Source organism: Crinia signifera, chromosome 6, assembly GCF_055691185.1.
Source record: "Crinia signifera chromosome 6, ASM5569118v1, whole genome shotgun sequence".
NCBI lineage: Eukaryota > Metazoa > Chordata > Amphibia > Anura > Myobatrachidae > Crinia > Crinia signifera.
This window is the reverse complement of record NC_139222.1, coordinates 8,802,126-8,820,870: the sequence shown is the minus strand read 5'-3', so window position 1 is coordinate 8,820,870 and position 18,745 is coordinate 8,802,126. Positions and strand designations below refer to the sequence as shown.

Below are 18,745 nucleotides of genomic sequence, written 5' to 3'. Positions count from 1 at the left end.
TTCATACCCCTACTATCCAAGTGGGCATGGAGTTGGATATAAACCTGTGGCGAGCGTAGCGAGCCGCCGAGCCCGAAGCGTGGCGAGTGAAGCGTGCCCCGCGAGGGGACGGTATTCCGTGTCCCCTCGCGGGGCTCGCTACGCTCGCCACGCTTCGGGCTCGGTGGCTCGCTACGCTCGCCACAGGTTTATATCCAACTCCATGCCCACTTGGATAGTAGGGGTATGAAAAGGACCCCTTTTTCCCATTGAATTCCATGTTAAAATGGACTCAGTCCATTTTAACATTGATTCCTATGGAAAAATCGGGTCATCGCATCGCATCCGATGGTCGCATGCGATGCGATGCGATGTCCCGATCCGACCCGATTTAAAAATCGGACGCCCGGATAACTCACAAGTACCGACCGCATCTCCACTAAATATCGTTAACAACATCGTAGAAGCTTCTGGACGTACGATACAGCGCATACAGGCTGAACGATATCATCCGTCTCGTTACCAATATAGTCAACACTGAGCGTGCCACGCAGAAGACTGGCGCCAGTAACGATATAACTAACGACATCGCTCCGCAGGGCCGTAACGAGCGCGATATTGTTTATACTATCGCTCAGTGTCTATGGGCATTTATGATGTGGTAGAGGGGCGTGGGTCCATTTGGTCAATAGGGTGACACAATAAAAAGGTCGACATTGTCTATATTGACATTGGCAAAGGGGTCAAAGCAAGCAAGTCAATGTGTATATTATCAACACAGGAAAAAGTCAACATTAGCTTTGCATGGTTTTTGGTACCTGTGTTGACATATGTTGACACGGGCACTGTATCAGTGTACCAGCCGGTGTCTCAGACTCGCACCTTCTCCTCCATCATATACTTCAAAGGCTATTGCCGGGGCGTGGGTGGCTCGCCAGGGACACGGCACATCCTGGCAGGGCCGTAACTAGAACTTGGTGGGACCCATAGGAAAACCTTGAAAGGGCTTTGACATGCCTGCGTTCACAAGGGAATGCCCAGCGGTGTTCTGGGTGCACCCACTGGTGTTGTAGGCACGGCCAGGAAACGCTGGGCATTTCCACGCGGCAGCGCACTATACCCTCCCCCGGTGTGCGAATGCCTCAGCCAGTGTGATACCCGCCGAAGGCGTTTGCCCAGCGGGGCTTCACAAGCATATCCGCACCCGAATTAGGGAAAGACCGATCATACCTGAATCACCCCTAGAGAGAGAATTATATAAAGATATGGGACAATATAGTTTCATCTGTGTATCAAAATATGGCCCCCTTCACAATTAGAGACGAAAACTTCTTAAAAATGTCCGCCGTGTCCCATTGAAATCAATGAGGAAAATTAGCAAGCACATCCTGACTTCTGAGTATACAGGTACAGAATTAGGCTGAAGGCCTGCAGTACCGGGGTGGCTGTAACATTTGTCAGTGAAATGATTCAATGTCGGTCAGTAAATATAGTCTGAGACTCAGCATTATATGAACATATAGAAATATAGTTTATTGGTGCGTATGAACAATAAAACAGCATTCACTTCATACAGGAATCAATGCTCAATTTATATGTGAAAAATATTGTTTTTTAATTTTGTTTTAATTTTTTATTTTTTTTAAAGTCTCCTGCCCGTGGGGAATGCAGAGCCCGTCGTATGTAATCCAGCCACCAACGGGCTCCAAGGCAGTTCAAGTGGGATTGACTGTGACTGCTACCCGGCTAATTGGCGAATAGCAGGGATCATGATGCTGCAAAATAATTTTGGAGTGTGTCAGAAACCATTTAGAGTGTCCAATCATCTTCCTTAAAGGTAAAACATTTCCCACACTCATGGGAATGGTCTTTCACCTGTGTGCACTCTTTGGTGTCTGGCAACTTTATATTTTTTGTCAAAACATTTGCCACATTCGGGGCATGGAAACGGCTTCTCGACCGTGTGAGTTCTCTGATGTGCTGCAAATGTTGAATGCTGTGTAAAACATTTCCCACAGTCAGGACATGAAAATGGCTTCTCACCTGTGTGATTTTTTTTATGTCTCCCAAGTGTTGCCTGCCGTGAAAAACATTTCCCACATTCCAAACAAGAAAACGGCTTCTTACCTGTGTGAGTTATCTTGTGGGCTTCAAGTTTTACCTGATATTTGAAACATTCCCCACACTCAGAACATGCAAATGGCTTTACACCCGTGTGAGTTCTCTGATGAACAGCAAGATTTGATTTCCTATTAAAACATTTCCCGCACTCGGAGCATGGAAATGGATTCTCACCTGTGTGACTTCTCTGATGTCTAACAAGATCTCCCTTTAACTTATAACATTTCTCACACTGAGAACATGAGTACGGTCTCTCGCCTGTGTGCACTCTCTGGTGCCTGGCTACTTTTGATATGCATGTAAAACATTTCCCACACTCAGAACATGAAAACGGCTTCTCACCTGTGTGAGTTCTCCGATGTCTAACAAGATCTCCCTTTAACTTATAACATTTCTCACACTGAGAACATGAGTACGGTCTCTCGCCTGTGTGCACTCTCTGGTGCCTGGCTACTTTTGATATGCATGTAAAACATTTCCCACACTCAGAACATGAAAACGGCTTCTCACCTGTGTGAGTTCTCCGATGTCTAACAAGATCTCCCTTTAACTTATAACATTTCTCACACTGAGAACATGAGTACGGTCTCTCGCCTGTGTGCACTCTTTGGTGCTTGGCTACTTTTGATATCTGTGTAAAACATTTCCCACACTCGGGACATGGAAACAGTTTCCCACCAGTGTGAGCTGTATTCTGTGTGACAATATCTGATTTATCAGGAGAACTTTCCTCATGAGTAGATGGAATCAGTGATACATCTGCACTACAATGTACAGGATATATGGTTGGGGTAACGGGGATCTCTCGGGAATCCTGTGCTGTGATGTCATCTTGTATCCTACATTCTGGGGGTAACATAGGATTCCTCCCCGCACTATTACCGACGCTGCAGCCACCTGTTGGGAATAAAATAAATGTATTATAATAATAAGAATGAGGGGAATAAAATTGACACAATAACGTATATACGATGGAGAAAGAACAATATGGATCATTAATTTGCTATTTATTTTTGGATGGAAAAACGTGCAAGGAATTAAAGTGAAGTTGGGTGCTGTGTATGGGGACTCTTTGCCATCTACAGTATGACAACCGTGAGATATTGGTTCAATGAATTTGAACATTGGCCGTACATCTGTGTTTGATGAGGAGCGTCCAGGAAGACCCGGCAGAGGTGGTTACTGAGGAAATCGCTGAAAGGGTCTACGACCTGATTCTCGCTGATCGCTGAATGAAGTGCGAGAAGTATCAGAGACAGTAGGCGTGTCGTACGGAACGGCATTCAACATTCATATGGAATTGTTGCGGCCAAATTGCATGAACTGCGTTTTGAATTGTTGCCGCATCCACCGTACTGCGACTTCTTTCTGTTCCATAACCTGAAAAACGTGGCTCGCGGGGAAAAATTCCAACGAGGAGGTCATCGGCGAGACAGAAGCCTACGTGAGTTTGACAAACCGTATTTTTTTAGAGGGTTTAAAGAAATCCAGGGACGTTGGGAAAAGTGTACAGCCGTGAAAGGAGATCATGTTGAGAAAGAAATACAAATTTGAGTGAAAAATTTTCCTCTTCATTCTTAACACCGGTACTTATTGCTCCACCCTTGTAATTCTGACCATCTACTTAACACAGAAGCCTACGTGAGTTTGACAAACCGTATTTTTTTAGAGGGTTTAAAGAAATCCAGGGACGTTGGGAAAAGTGTACAGCCGTGAAAGGAGATCATGTTGAGAAAGAAATACAAATTTGAGTGAAAAATTTTCCTCTTCATTCTTAACACCGGTACTTATTGCTCCACCCTTGTAATTCTGACCATCTACTTAACACAGGTACTTATTGATCCATCCTAGTAGAAAGGACAAACTGGAAGCAGAGACAAGTACTCTCTTTGGTTGGGGCACTACTTGTAAATGTAGAAAAAAAGAATTTCTAAAATATAACTTTTATTAATATATATAATAAAGATCCAGACAGACAAATAAACAACATAAACCATAGAAATAGTGGTGTGCGCTGTTAAATAAGTGACAATACGTAGATACTCTGTTAGCACTGAAGGGTGCGAGGGGCTGTTCAAACGCTGAAAACGGCTCTGGAATTAAGCCGATCTTGCACCCTCTGCTGGTCCGAATTCATTCTGCCGTAAAGTGCGCAAATCATCCGCACGGATTAGGACCGACCCCTTAGTGCCGTCTGCATTTGTTCATTATGCTTTTCTCATATATACCTTCTTTGTATTAGGATTTTTCTTGTGTGTTTTCAATCATGTATGCACATCATCCACCTGATATTATTAAAGAATATCACTATCCTGAAATAACTTTGAAACTTGGCAGTCTGCCGGACTCTGTGTTTACTGTGCGCGTGCCGCTCTAGCTGTTCTCAGCGCAGCGCGTGGCTGCTTTCCTTATGTAAGCTACGTTATCAGCATAGCGCTGGGCAGCAGCAGTGCACCTAGCGCTGACAGGTCACTGTGGTACTTGTAGTTCCACAGTGAAATAGGCATTCCTGCGCACCGCTGACAACCCGGCAATTTAGACTCCTCCGGCTATTTAGAAGTCTAGATTTAGACGTCTAAATCCAGACTCCCTGCAAACCGCTAAGATGGGGGCATCTAAATTTAGACGGTAAAGCCTCTAAATTTAGTAGGGTCTAGGGGTACACTATTAAACCTGTTCACAATGACACTAGTCGACATAACAGCTGTCGATCTTGTTAATTCCACTATCCACGCCAACCCGAAGCGTGGCGAGCGCTGCGAGCCCGCAAGGGGCGGCGGTACGCGTCCTACGACCTTTTCATACCCCCACTATCCACGTCGGCGTGGAGTTGATTTTATAAAGTGTGGCGAGCGCAGCGAGCCACCGAGCCCGAAGCGTGGCGACGCGGATACCTGTGAAGCCAGCGAGGGGACGCGGATACCTGTAAAGCCCGCGAGGGGACGCGGATACCTGTGAAGGTATCCGCGTCCCCTCGCGGGCTTCACAGGTATCCGCGTCCCCTCACCACGCTTCGGACTCGGTGGCTCGCTGCGCTCGCCACACTTTATAAAGTCATCTCCACGCCGATGTGGATAGTGGGGGTATGAAAAGGTCGTAGGACGCGTACCGCCGCCCCTCGCGAGCTCGCTCGCCACGCTTCGGGTTGGCGTGGATAGTGGAATTAACAAGGTCGACAGCTGTTACATCGACTAGTGTCATTGTGAACAGGTTTAATAGTGTACCCCTAGACCCTACTAAATTTAGAGGCTTTACCGTCTAAATTTAGATGCCCCCATCTTAGCGGTTTGCAGGGAGTCTGGATTTAGACGTCTAAATCTAGACTTCTAAATAGCCGGAGGAGTCTAAATTGCCGGGTTGTCAGCGGTGCGCAGGACTGCCTATTTCACTGTGGAACTACAAGTACCACAGTGACCTGTCAGCGCTAGGTGCACTGCTGCTGCCCAGCGCTATGCTGATAACGTAGCTTACATAAGGAAAGCAGCCACGCGCTGCGCTGAGAACAGCTAGAGCGGCACGCGCACAGTAAACACAGAGTCTGGCAGACTGCCAAGTTTCAAAGTTTCACTGTGCGCGCGGTGGCGCTGTGAAACTACACAAGTACCGTTATAGCAAACCGGGAGCAATGCGGCAATTCGAACTGGGTAAGCAGAAGGGTTCTTACCGGTTTGGTGCAGTGTTGCTGGGCAGTGTGAATGGGTTCAAGTCAAGAGACCATTTTCCCGTTCACACTATGGAGGAGGCAACGCTTGGAGCAGCGCCAGCTCTAAGCACTGCCTCCTACTTTCCCCCCCACCCCCGATGATGATTTGCTGCTCTGCCCCGCTTCCACATGACATCAGCAAACTGGCAATACCGCCGGTTCACTGAAGCGATCTCAACAGGGCAAAATACAGGGTCGTACCGGGACTGCACCGTTTCGCATGACAGCAGTATAACCCTGGACACTATCACTTCTTACTCATGTCTATTCTAATCTATTATCTTGAATTGCATAATTAGAGGTTAACTGTCTGTGGTTTAATATAACATAGCTTCCACACACATTAGACGTTCAGACACACAGCAGAGGCCAGCGCGCGCTTCGCTGTCAAGCTTTCAAAGGCTAAGCCGATCATCAGAAACCAGACATTATAAAAGGGGCGGATGGACCAATCAACTGTTGCAGCGTCACCTCTCATTTGCTGGCCATTATTTATCACTCAGATATTGGAATTGCTCGTTGGAGCCATTCTCCATGTGCCACGTCACTTGCTTATTTGAGTTTAAGGGGGGGGGGAGGGTGACACACACATGTGTCCTATCTGTGCCGTGTTCCTCGGCATTAAGTGATTATATTTTCTGAGGCTGCAGCCTTGTAACCACCATACAATGTAACGTATGGACTGTCATACTATAGAGAGAGTAACCTAGTACCCCCACACAATACAGACAGCATCCCAGGGACTGAAAATAGTAGAGAGTACGCTAGCCACCAATATACAATATAAAGAGCAGTATTGTTCCACAATAGAATACAAATAGCACTCTCTAGCAACAGACCTTTTTGGTATTTTGTATGGCAGCTTCCAAACAATACAGAGAGCCTTCCTGTGACCAAAATACTAGAGGGAATTATTTAGACCACAAAACAATACAGAGATCACACTAGAGACCACCATATAATAGAAGAGATCAGGGCAGTGACAGAGGAGGGGGGGTGGGATAAGAGAAGAGGACAGTGACAGAGGAGGGGGGGGGTGGGTAAGAGATGAGGGGCAGTGACAGAGGAGGGGGGGGGGTGGTATAAGAGATGAGGGGCAGTGACAGAGGAGGGGGCAGAATAAGATAGAGGAGGGGGCGGGATAAGATATTAGGGCAATGACAGAGGAGGGGGCGGGATAAGAGATAAGGGGCAGTGACAGAGGAGGGGGCGAGATAAGAGATAAGGGGCAGTGACAGAGGAGGGGGCGAGATAAGAGATTAGGGCAGTGACAGAGGAGGGGGCGGGATAAGATATTAGGGCAATGACAGAGGAGGGGGCGGGATAAGAGATAAGGGGCAGTGACAGAGGAGGGGGCGGGATAAGAGATTAGGGCAGTGGCAGAGGAGGGGGCGGGATAAGATATTAGGGCAATGACAGAGGAGGGGGCGGGATAAGATATTAGGGCAATGACAGAGGAGGGGGCGGGATAAGAGATAAGGGGCAGTGACAGAGGAGGGGGCGGGATAAGAGATAAGGGGCAGTGACAGAGGAGGGGGCGGGATAAGAGATAGGGGCAGTGACAGAGGAGGGGGCGGGATAAGAGATGAGGGCAGTGACAGAGGAGGGGGCGGGATAAGAGATGAGGGCAGTGACAGAGGAGGGGGCGGGATAAGAGATGAGGGCAGTGACAGAGGAGGGGGCGGGATAAGAGATCAGGGCAGTGACAGAGGAGGGGGCGGGATAAGAGATTAGGGTCAGTGGCAGAGGAGGGGGCGGGATAAGAGATGAGGGCAGTGACAGAGGAGGGGGCGGGATAAGAGATGAGGGCAGTGACAGAGGAGGGGGCGAGATAAGAGATTAGGGCAGTGACAGAGGAGGGGGCGGGATAAGAGATTAGGGCAGTGACAGAGGAGGGGTGCGGGATAAGAGATGAGGGCAGTGACAGAGGAGGGGGCGAGATAAGAGATTAGGGCAGTGACAGAGGAGGGGGCGGGATAAGAGATTAGGGCAGTGACAGAGGAGGGGTGCGGGATAAGAGATGAGGGCAGTGACAGAGGAGGGGTGCGGGATAAGAGATGAGGGCAGTGACAGAGGAGGGGTGCGGGATAAGAGATGAGGGCAGTGACAGAGGAGGGGGCGGGATAAGAGATGAGGGCAGTGACAGAGGAGGGGGCGGGATAACAGATGAGGGCAGTGACAGAGGAGGGGCGGGATAAGAGATTAGCGCAGTGACAGAGGAGGGGGCGGGATAACAGATTAGGGCAGTGACAGAGGAGGGGCGGGATAAGAGATTAGCGCAGTGACAGAGGAGGGGGCGGGATAAGAGATGAGGGCAGTGACAGAGGAGGGGGCGGGATAAGAGATGAGGGCAGTGACAGAGGAGGGGGCGGGATAAGAGATTAGGGCAGTGACAGAGGAGGGGGCGGGATAAGAGATTAGGGCAGTGACAGAGGAGGGGGCGGGATAAGAGATTAGCGCAGTGACAGAGGAGGGGGCGGGATAAGAGATGAGGGCAGTGATAGAGGAGGGGGTCGGATAAGAGATTAGGGCAGTGACAGAGGAGGGGGCGGGATAAGAGATTAGGGGCAGTGACAGAACCAGGAGAATATGGGACTCTGTACTTAGTGATTATTACTCACCTGTGCTGATACCTGTAGGGATTTCCTCCTCCTTACACTGCTGATCACCCGTCACATACGTCTCCTCTTCCTCTTTTATATTTTGTACAGTAATTTCATTTAAGTGTCTACACTAAAAAAAAAAAAAAAAAAAAAAAGAAGAAGATTTTAAAAATAAATATGTCCTCCCCTGAGCCGTCCTGGAGAGATATACCACCGCCAATAGGATATTATCATTGTGTCATTACACAATCCCTACTCTCGATTCTTCTTCAGGTTTTGTAGGGTCATTGGAATTTATTGACCATTATTGCAATCATTATGATATTTTTTACTCTTTGTATTTCATTTTGAAAATTCAATTATACAGACTTAAAAAAAAAAACACTTTAAAGAACATAATATCATTGCAAAATGAATAACGGAGATTTACAATAGAACTAAAAGGTACTCTGGGGCAGATGTATTAAGCCTTAACAAGAGATAAATCCAAGGGTGATGAAGAGAGGTAAACGTCCAGCCAATCACCTGCCAACTGCCATGTTACAGGCTGTGTTTGAAAAAAGTCAGTAAGGAGCTGATTGGCTGGACGTTTATCTCTCTTCATCACCCTTGGATTTATCTCTTGTTAAGGCTTAATACATCTGCCCCTCTTTACCTAGCACGGCGCCCATTGAATGCACTAAAAAAAAAAAAAAAAAAAACGGGTGCGACGCGACCGACGCGATGCCCGCGATTTCCCATAGGGAACAATGTTAAATTTCTCAATTGACCCGATTTTACTGTTCAATGCCTCAATTGACCCAATTTTTCCATAGGAAACAATGTTAAATGGGCCACAGAGGCCAAATAGGCACCCTGAAGTGTGAAATGGCCCCCACAATTGTTAACGCCACCCCACGATCAACGTCAACCCGATGCGTGGCGAGCGCAGCGAGCCTGCGAGGGGCGGCGGTACGCGTCCTCCGACCTTTTCATACCCCCACTATCCACGTCGGCGTGGAGTTGAGAACAGAATAGTGTGGCGAGCGCAGCGAGCCACCGAGCCCGAAGCGTGGCGAGCGCAGCGAGCCCAGCGAGGGAACGCGGATACCTGTGAAGCCCGCGAAGGGACGCGTTTACCTGTGAAGGTATACGCGTCCCCTCGCCACGCTTCGGGCTCGGTGGCTCGCTGCGCTCGCCACACTATTCTATTCTCAACTCCACGCCGACGTGGATAGTGGGGGTATGAAAAGGTCGTAGGACGCGTACCGCCGCCCCTTGCGGGCTTGCTGCGCTCGCCACGCTTCGGGTTGACGTTGATCGTGGGGTGGCGTTACCAATTGTGGGGGCCTTTTCACACTTCAGGGTGGCTATTTGGCCTCTGTGGGCCATTTAACATTGTTTCCTATGGAAAAATCGTGTCAATTGAGGCATTGAACAGTAAAATCGGGTCAATTGAGAAATTTAACATTGTTCCCTATGGGAAATCGTGGGCATCGCGTCGCACCCGATTTTTAGTGCATTCAATGGCCGCGATGCCCGCGATTTTTTTACCTGCGATGCCCACGATCAAAATCGTGGGCACCGTGCTAGGTAAAGAGTACCGAACTAAAATAACTACAGTAACTTTTTTGTTCGGTGAGATCCTACATCCCACCTACCTGCTCCTCCTGTGGGACACTGTGATTCTCCTCTGTGTGGTCCTGGGAAGACAGAGGACGGGGACATCTCTCTGGGGTATTCCTGTTACTGGGCCCATCTGTAGGAGACACGCAGTGACTGAGGACATGGTATATATGTGATTATACTGGGAATACAGAGGACATCTCTCTGGGGTATTCCTGTTACTGGGCCCATCTGTAGGAGACACGCAGTGACTGAGGACATTGTATATATGTGATTATCCTGGGAATACAGAGGACGGGGACATCTCTCTGGGGTATCTCTGTTACTGGGCCCATCTGTAGGAGACACACAGTGACTGAGGACATGTATATATGTGATTATCCTGGGAATACAGAGGACGGGGACATCTCTCTGGGGGATCTCTGTTACTGGGCCCATCTGTAGGAGACACACAGTGACTGAGTACATTGTATATATGTGATTATCCTGGGAATACAGAGGACGGGGACATCTCTCTGGGGTATTCCTGTTACTGAGCCCATCTGTAGGAGACACGCAGTGACTGAGGACATTGTATATATGTGATTATCCTGGGAATACAGAGGACGGGGACATCTCTCTGAGGTATCTCTGTTACTGGGCCCATCTGTAGGAGACACACAGTGACTGAGGACATGGTATATATGTGATTATCCTGGGAATACAGAGGACGGGGACATCTCTCTGGGGTATCTCTGTTACTGGGCCCATCTGTAGGAGACACGCAGTGACTGAGGACATTGTATATATGTGATTATCCTGGGAATACAGAGGACGGGGACATCTCTCTGGGGTATTCCTGTTACTGGGCCCATCTATAGGAGACACACAGTGACTGAGGACATTGTATATATGTGATTATCCTGGGAATACAGAGGACGGGGACATCTCTCTGGGGGATCTCTGTTACTGGGCCCATCTGTAGGAGACACACAGTGACTGAGTACATTGTATATATGTGATTATCCTGGGAATACAGAGGACGGGACATCTCTCTGGGGTATCTCTGTTACTGGGCCCATCTATAGGAGACACACAGTGACTGAGGACATTGTATATATGTGATTATCCTGGGAATACAGAGGACGGGGACATCTCTCTGGGGTATTCCTGTTACTGAGCCCATCTGTAGGAGACACGCAGTGACTGAGGACATGGTATATATGTGATTATCCTGGGAATACAGAGGACGGGGACATCTCTCTGGGGTATCTCTGTTACTGGGCCCATCTGTAGGAGACACACAGTGACTGAGGACATTGTATATATGTGATTATCCTGGGAATACAGAGGACGGGGACATCTCTCTGGGGTATTCCTGTTACTGAGCCCATCTGTAGGAGACACACAGTGACTGAGGACATAGTATATATGTGATTATCCTGGGAATACAGAGGACGGGGACATCTCTCTGGGGTATTCCTGTTACTGGGCCCATCTGTAGGAGACACACAGTGACTGAGGACATCTCCTATATATTTGGCTACATCTGTCACTCAAAGTGGGTGTCTGTGTCTATAACGCTCTGTTCCTGGACTTTCCTCTTAATGTGTGATTGCCTTCATCTGTGCTGAACACCTTTCTGATAAATTAACCTGTTTAAAACAGGTGATGGCAATCATACATTAAGGGGAAGTCTAGAAACAGAGCACTGTGTCCCTCCTGGAGAGGGTCATGTTGGGAGGTATGTGACAGAGAACCAGCCCAGTGAGCCCACAGACAGTGCCAGACACCCACTGCCTTCCCATGTTGCCCAGCACTGCTACTCCACAGCCACCAGGTGAGCGCCCCCCTCCCGCGGCAAAACCTCCCCCCCGCGCGCCCCCCCCCCCTCCCGCGATTCGCGGCAAAAACACCCGCTCCCCCGCGACCCCCCTACCGCGATTCGCAGCAAAAACACCCCCGCGACCCCCCCTCCCGCGATTCGCTGCAAAAAGAACCCCCCCCACGACCCCTCCCGCAATTCGCGGCATAACCACCACCCCGCGACCCCCCCCTCCCGCGAATCGCGGCAAACCCTCCCCCGTGACCTCCCCCCCACGATTCGCGGCAAAAAGAACCCCCCGCGACCCCCCCTCCCGCGGAGCAGCCCCAGGATTAAATGGCACATGCAGAACACTGACATGGCTATGGTCGACAATGAAAAAGGTTGACATGAGTTTTTGAAGATTTATTTTTAATTTTTTTAATTTTTTCATATTCATTGTCATGTGTCGACATGGACACCAATGAAGTGGCACACTTATGTCAACATTTACATGTATTGACCTTTCTGTGTTGATTTTTTCTTGTGGCGATTCGCGTCACACCCCCCGCAACCCCCCCTCCCGCGATTCGCGGCACCCCCCGTGACCCCCCACCTCCCGCAATTCGCGGCAACCCCCCACCGGAACTCCCATGAACCCCGCTCTCCCGCGATTCGCGGCACCCACCCCCCGCAACCCCCCCCTCCCGCAAATCGCGGCACCCCCCGCGATTCGCGGCAGCCCCAGGATTAAATGGCACATGCAAAACACTGGCACGGCTATGGTCGACAATGAAAAAGGTTGACATGAGTTTTTGAAGATTTATTTCATTTTTTGAATGTTTTCATATTCATTGTCATGTGTCGACATGGACACCAATGAAGTGGCACACTTATGTCAACATTTACATGTGTTGACCTTTCTGTGTTGATTTTTTCTTGTGGCGATTCGCGTCACACCCCCCCGCAACCCCCCCTCCCGCGATTCGCGGCACCCCCCCGTGACCCCCCACCTCCCGCAATTCGCGGCAACCCCCCACCGGAACCCCTGTGAACCCCGCCCTCCCGCGATTCGCGGCACCCACCCCCGCGACCCCCCCTCCCGCAATTCGCGGCACCCCCCCGCGATTCGCGGCAGCTCCAGAATTAAATTGCACATGGAAAACACTGACATGGCTATGGTCGACAATGAAAAAGGTTGACATGAGTTTTTGAATTTTTTTTTTTTTTCATTTTTTGAATGTTTTCATATTCATTCTCATGTGTCGACATGGACACCAATGAAGTGCCACACTTATGTCAACATTTACATGTGTTGACCTTTCTGTGTTGATTTTTTCTTGTGGCGATTCGCGTCACCCCCCCCCACCCCCCGCAACCCCCACTCCCGCGATTCACGGCACACACACACACCCCCGCGATTCTCGGCACCCCACCCCGTGACCCCCCCTCCCGTGATTCACGGCACACCCCCCGCGACCCCCCCTACCATGATTCGCCGCAACCCCCGCCCCCGTAACCCCCCTCCCGCGATTTGCGGCAACCCACCCCGCGACCCCCCTCCCGCGATTCTCTGCAATCCCTCCCCTCCCGCGATTCGCAGCATCTATCCCCCCCACAACCCCCCCTCCTGCAATTCGCGGCACCCCCCGCGACCCCCCCTCCTGCAATTCGCGGCACCCTCCGCGACCCCCCCTCCCGCAATTCGCGGACACCTAAGTTGCAATACAGGGCATCTTTCATACAATTCTAACCATATTTCTCATATACAAACGTTCACAAATTAAGGGGGCGCAGCCCCTTACGACGGTGTGAAGAGCGCCCGTAGGGCGCGATGAATCACCTAGTTGTATATATGTGATTATCCTGGGAATACAGAGGACAGGGACATCTCTCTGGGGTATTCCTGTTACTGGGCCCATCTGTAGGAGACACGCAGTGACTGAGGACATTGTATATATATGTGATTATCCTGGGAATACAGAGGACAGGGACATCTCTCTGGGGTATTCCTGTTACTGGCCCCATCTGTAGGAGACACGCAGTGCCTGAGTACATGGTATATATGTGATTATCCTGGGAATACAGAGGACGGGGACATCTCTCTGGGGTATTCCTTTTACTGGGCCCATCTGTAGGAGACACACAGTGACTGAGGACATGGTATATATGTGATTATCCTGGGAATACAGGGGACGGGGACATCTCTCTGGGGTATTCCTGTTACTGGGCCCATCTGTAGGAGACACGCAGTGACTGAGGACATTGTATATATGTGATTATCCTGGGAATACAGAGGATGGGGACATCTCTCTGGGGTATTCCTGTTACTGGGCCCATCTGTAGGAGACACACAGTGACTGAGTACATGGTATATATGTGATTATCCTGGGAATACAGAGGACGGGGACATCTCTCTGAGGTATTCCTGTTACTGGGCCCATCTGTAGGAGACACGCAGTGACTGAGTACATTGTATATATGTGATTATCCTGGGAATACAGAGGACGGGGACATCTCTCTGGGGTATTCCTGTTACTGGGCCCATCTGTAGGAGACACACAGTGACTGAGGACATGGTATATATGTGATTATCCTGGGAATACAGAGGACGGGGACATCTCTCTGGGGTATCTCTGTTACTGGCCCCATCTGTAGGAGACACGCAGTGACTGAGGACATGGTATATATGTGATTATCCTGGGAATACAGAGGACGGGGACATCTCTCTGGGGTATTCCTGTTACTGGCCCCATCTGTAGGAGACACACAGTGCCTGAGTACATGGTATATATGTGATTATCCTGGGAATACAGAGGACGGGGACATCTCTCTGGGGTATTCCTGTTACTGGGCCCATCTGTAGGAGACACACAGTGACTGAGGACATGGTATATATGTGATTATCAGATGCTGTGTATCTAGGTGGCCCCATAGCTGCTCTCTCCATTACACTACATGACAGTCTCCTCTTACCTAGTGATATGAGGGGCCTGTGATTCTCCATCATCACGTCCTTGTACAGACCCCTGTGTTCCTCTATATACTCCCACTCCTCCATGGAGAGATAGACAGTGACATCCTCACACCTTATAGGAACCTAACACAATGATATAGTCATCACCCAGACACATCCACCAGTGTTACTGTATAACGTCCCATTCCCAGCAGTCACCTCTCCGGTCACATCCCCAGGTGTTACTGTATAACGTCCCATTCCCAGCAGTCACCTCTCTGGTCACATCCCCCCGGTGTTACTGTATAACGTCCCATTCCCAGCAGTCACCTCTCCGGTCACATCCCCCGGTGTTACTGTATAACGTCCCATTCCCAGCAGTCACCTCTCTGGTCACATCCCCCAGTGTTACTGTATAACGTCCCATTCCCAGCAGTCACCTCTCCGGTCACAGCCCCCGGTGTTACTGTATAATGTCCCATTCCCAGCAGTCACCTCTCCGGTCACATCCCCCGGTGTTACTGTATAACGTCCCATTCCCAGCAGTCACCTCTCCGGTCACATCCCCCAGTGTTACTGTATAACGTCCCATTCCCAGCAGTCACCTCTCCGGTCACAGCCCCCGGTGTTACTGTATAATGTCCCATTCCCAGCAGTCACCTCTCCGGTCACATCCCCCGGTGTTACTGTATAACGCCCCATTCCCAGCAGTCACCTCTCCGGTCACATCCCCGGTGTTACTGTATAACGTCCCATTCCCAGCAGTCACCTCTCTGGTCACATCCCCCAGTGTTACTGTATAACGTCCCATTCCCAGCAGTCACCTCTCCGGTCACATCCCCCGGTGTTACTGTATAACGTCCCATTCCCAGCAGTCACCTCGCAGATCACATCCCCCAGTGTTACTGTATAACGTCCCATTCCCAGCAGTCACCTCTCCGGTCACAGCCCCCGGTGTTACTGTATAATGTCCCATTCCCAGCAGTCACCTCTCCGGTCACATCCCCCGGTGTTACTGTATAATGCCCCATTCCCAGCAGTCACCTCTCCGGTCACATCCCCGGTGTTACTGTATAACGTCCCATTCCCAGCAGTCACCTCTCTGGTCACATCCCCCAGTGTTACTGTATAACGTCCCATTCCCAGCAGTCACCTCTCTGGTCACATCCCCCAGTGTTACTGTATAACGTCCCATTCCCAGCAGTCACCTCTCCGGTCACATCCCCCGGTGTTACTGTATAACGTCCCATTCCCAGCAGTCACCTCTCCGGTCACAGCCCCCGGTGTTACTGTATAATGTCCCATTCCCAGCAGTCACCTCTCCGGTCACATCCCCCGGTGTTACTGTATAATGCCCCATTCCCAGCAGTCACCTCTCCGGTCACATCCCCGGTGTTACTGTATAATGTCCCATTCCCAGCAGTCACCTCTCCGGTCACATCCCCCCGGTGTTACTGTATAACGTCCCATTCCCAGCAGTCACCTCTCCGGTCACATCCCCCGGTGTTACTGTATAACGTCCCATTCCCAGCAGTCACCTCTCCCGTCAGCAGCTGAATGATCTTGTTGGTGAGTTCCAGGATCTTCTGGTCATTGTGCCTCTCATGCATCAGTGAGTGAGGTGGAGGCACCGTGATGGGGCTCTGGGTCCTGCTCATTGCTCCTGACACACGAAGCGGACGACTGTTGGATGTCTTCACTAGTATGTGATCCTTTCAAGTGAAAAAAGCAAAAAAACAACAGTAAAGTAAATGGTTCGGGCTCACTTGTGCTTCTATGTGTATTATACTAGCACCTGTCACATTTCCTCTCTCCCCCCTGGGCTGACCCCCTCACCTCCCCGGTCAGGTCCCTGTGTCAGTAATAGAGATAAGAATGATGTCACTGTGACGCTCCCAGACCCTCTCACCTCCCCAGTCAGGTCCCTGTGTCAGTAATAGAGATAAGAGTGATGTCACTGTGACGCTCCCAGACCCCCTCACCTCCCCGGTCAGGTCCCTGTGTCAGGAATAGAGATAAGAGTGATGTCACTGTGACGCTCCCAGACCCTCTCACCTCCCCGGTCAGGTTCCTGTGTCAGTAATAGAGATAAGAGTGATGTCACTGTGACGCTCCCAGACCCCCTCACCTCCCCAGTCAGGTCCCTGTGTCAGTAATAGATAATAGTGATGTCACTGTGACCTCACCTCCCCAGTCAGCAGGTAGATTATCTCCAGGGTGAGGTTTAATATCTTCTGTGTCATGTGAATTTTGTCCTTGTCCATCCTCCGTGAGACTGAGAGGACACAGGAAAGATTTCCCTGTAGATACAATAAATATGGACTATAAATAATTGATACACATTATTACATAAACAAATGTGCACTGGCTGTAAGCAAATACATAAATAAGGTGTGTACTGACTGATAATTATACAGGATAAATTACTGGTCTGTGGCTGAGGATGGTTCTGAGGGTCTAAGCCTGTCAAGGACTGGCTGAAGACATTGAAGAGATGATGAGGGCCTGGGCAGGTAGGGAATCAGACCAAATTTCAACCCACAGGCCTGGTCCGGACACTCCGGAGGAAGGCACTCGCTGCTGCTCCGGACACTCCGGAGGAAGGCACTCGCTGCTGCTCCGGACTCTCCGGAGGAAGGCACTCGCTGCTGCTCCGGACTCTCCGGAGGAAGGCACTCGCTGCTGCTCCGGACTCTCCGGAGGAAGGCACTCGCTGCTGCTCCGGACTCTCCGGAGGAAGGCACTCGCTGCTGGTCTGGACTTACTGGAGGTAGGCACTCGCTGCTCCGGACTCTCTGGAGGAAGGCACTCGCTGCTCTGGACTCTCTGGAGGAAGGCACTCGCTGCTCTGGACTCTCTGGAGGAAGGCACCCGCTGGACTGGACTTCATGGAGCAGCTGGAGCTAATCTCCTGCGATTAGCTCAGTGGCGTAGCTATAGTGCGAAAGCCACCGCTGCGGCTGGGGGGAGCCAGTGCTGGCTGGGCACACTGAATTTACCCAACCCGAGCAGCTGTTGTGCACGGCTCTCCAGTCCACAGACTACTGCTCTCTTGGGACTAAACACCCATTACTGCACGATCAGAGAACTTCAGGAAGGCAGTGGCGCTGGTCGTGAAGCCGGAACGGTCGAGAGCCTCCCCGCGGGTTGCGGCCTGGGATGGCAGCTTGATTTTAACGTGCATTCCGGGAGATTACCGGAAGTCGCCTGCGGCCTGTGTGTACACAGCTTATCTCAACTTCTTCATGCTCCAGTGACCTCTGGGAGAGCCGCTTGGTAAGTGGTATGGGGCGGGCTCCCTGCTTGACAGCCTGCTACTGTGTGTCACGACTAGGAGCTTGTGGACTCAGTTGTGACCCGTGGTGGTCTGGTGGCTGTTGCAAACTGTTACACTGGATGGTTATTGTGGATCAGTCACAGGCTGCGGTACCGGGACGGGCTGTGTTTGGGGAGCTGGAAGCGTAGCGGGTTGGATATAGGACCTGCGCATAAACCCCCTGGATGTGAGACTTGGCTGAACTTCTTGATGAGGGCACGGAGCCTAACTGCCCAGCGGTCTTCGCCAGGGACCCCCGCAAGGAGGTTTGGATTTCGCTGCGTCTGGACAGCAGGTCGCGGCCCCTCCCTAGAAGTGCTCACTGACGGTGAGAGGTTGCGCAGTTGAGGACTTGATGTAGGAGATTCTGGTCGGAAGGCAAGTGGGACGAATGAAAGTCTGACTGGCTGCGACAGGCTGGAGTATGACTGGGATGACAGGAAATAAAGGAACTGAACTTGCCGACTTGGTGTTGACACTCCGACTGTATAAAAGAAACCAAAGGCCGACTTGGCTTTACTACAAGAACAGGTCACGGGAATAACTGAACAGAAATGGCCGACTTGGCGTTGACACAGGAACAGGTGACGGAGATAACTGAACTGAAATGACCGACTTGTCACAGGAACAGGAAAATTTGTGGACCAGACCGGGAGCGCTGGACCAGCCGGACAAGCAG

The 18,745-nt window shown here is 50.5% G+C and overlaps 1 protein-coding gene and 1 pseudogene across 2 annotated transcripts in view; one reads left to right on the top strand and one right to left on the bottom strand.

Moving 5' to 3' along the window:
* Window positions 1–18,745, top strand: part of LOC146009910 (uncharacterized) — a 272,626-nt gene that overhangs the window by 185,023 nt on the left and 68,858 nt on the right. The window lies entirely within an intron of this gene.
* Window positions 1,523–18,745, bottom strand: part of LOC146009992 (uncharacterized) — a 64,268-nt pseudogene continuing 47,045 nt past the window's right edge. The window contains exon 4 of the transcript XR_014444707.1: window positions 1,523–2,703. The product of XR_014444707.1 is annotated as an uncharacterized LOC146009992 (transcript). The remainder of the gene's footprint in view (window positions 2,704–18,745) is intronic.